The sequence below is a fragment of the Coenobita brevimanus genome, chromosome 38, assembly GCF_032717465.1.
Source record: "Coenobita brevimanus isolate Jiangsu-jjx chromosome 38, ASM3271746v2, whole genome shotgun sequence".
In the NCBI taxonomy this organism is placed as follows: Eukaryota; Metazoa; Arthropoda; class Malacostraca; order Decapoda; family Coenobitidae; genus Coenobita; species Coenobita brevimanus.
In genome coordinates this window covers 31319372-31321453 of record NC_136991.1, presented here as the reverse complement: position 1 = coordinate 31321453, position 2082 = coordinate 31319372, and positions in this window count along the sequence as shown.

Here is a 2082-nt window from a genome sequence, read left to right as displayed (position 1 = left end):
TTTGGTAATTATAGGGGCATTCGTTTTCTTAGTGTAACAGAAAAGTATATGTTAGAATACTTATTGAAAGAGTTTGGGGAATAACGGAGGAATTCCTTGCAGAAGAACAGGGAGGTTTTAGGAAGGGAAGAGGTAGTGTAGATCACATATTCATTCTTAGGACTTTAGTGGAAAAGTTTCTACAGAAGGGAAAGAAGTTGTATGCAGCCTTCATGGATTTGGAGAAAGCTTATGAGAGGGTGGATAGACAAGGAATGTGGAAAGTATTAAGAATATATGGAGTATATGGAAAATTGCTGAATGCCGTGAAGACGAAGGGGAGCTGCAAGGCTTGGTGGATGAGTTCGGGAGAATGTGTCAGAAATGGAATCTAAAGGTGAATGTACAGAAGAGTAAAGTTATGGTCTTGAAGAGAAATTAAGTCAGTGATTGTACAGCGAGGTTGGATGACGAGGAAATGGAAAATGTTAATTGGTTTAAGTACTTGGTTAGTGTGATGAGTAAGGATGAGAGTTTAGAGGGTGAAGTGCTTCAGAGTGAACAACAAGGAAGAAAGGTTGCTGGTTCTTTGAAAGCAGTGATTAGAAACAGAGAAGTGATCATGGAAGTAAAAAAGTCGCTGCATAACAGAATTGTGATAACTCTAACGTATGGAAGTGAAGCTTGGACAACGTTGGAGGGACACAAGTCAAGAGTAAGAGAAATGGAAATGAGTTATTTGGGGGGACCACGTGGAGTCACATGGAGAGACAGAGTGACAAATGAGGAAGTGAAGGAGCGTTGTGGTGTGGATGTGAATGTGATACAACGCGTTTCGAGAAATACATTGAGGTAGTTTGGCCATATGGAGAGGATGGAGAACGAGAGACTGACGAGGAGAGTGTATGTGAGTGAGGTGGAAGGGGGAAGAGGGAGTGGGAGGCCAAGGATGAGATGGAGGGATGGAGTGGAGAGGTAGGGTATATGCTAGAGAGGGGTGTGAGCTGGGAGCAGGACAGTGAAATGGCGTGGGACCGGGCGACATGGAGGCGATTTATTTGTGGCCACCCATTACGGGACTAAGGCGTCTGGCAATAGGTACATAGTGTTATACAGTATATATATATATATATATATATATATATATATATATATATATATATATATATATATATATATATATATATATATATATATATATATTGTTACGGAACAGAGAAAGATAATGTACACATTAAGTGAGAATACTAAGAGTCACTACTGTCCCGTAAAGTTCCAGGTTCAAAACAAAAGAGTTAGGTAAAATTACAAGTTAAAGTTTAATGCTCAAACAAACAACAAAACATTCAGGACTCATAAGGATAATGTAATGGCAAAAAAACAGGTTAAATATATGGTTAACTGCAATAGCCTCTATTAACACGAAATTAGCATGAGTAAATTTATCTAAGTCAGCCCTGATAAAATAAAAATACACTGGGTAATGCTCAGGTAATGCAAGATAAATTATTACAGATACAAAATATTATTAATGATGGCTGACAATAAGAACCTTACATAAATTACAAAAACCTTACTAGGCCTAAGAATCAACCTTATGCTACACAGTACAAAAAAAAAATGCAACAACAGTTATACTCAAATTACACACAGCTGCTAGATGGCTGGAGACTTCCTGAGCACTCACAATAATAACAACTGTACAGGGGAGGACAGAGATGTGAACAAAATGAGAGTAGATCTAAGTGGCAATTAATGTAGAGACTGAGCTCATTATATAGGGGCCAGCAGAGCTTGATACAACTTGTAAGAAGGACGCGCAAATGAAGCCATAGGGGACAAAGAGCTGACAATCCTACTCTGAACAACAGAAAGGACGACTTACTCTACTATAACGGTAGAAGGGGGGACTGAGGCAGAACACGCTCGTGATCAAACATGCAGCATACTGTGCGTTAAAATTACACAAAGGATGATGAAATCATAGGCTATGTAACACCTCCTCACAAAGAAAAAGAAATTTACAAAGGAAATTTCGTATTACTCTAAAACAATCTGTCTAAAGTCTAGATAAGCAATCTGCAATAACATTTTCTTTCCTCT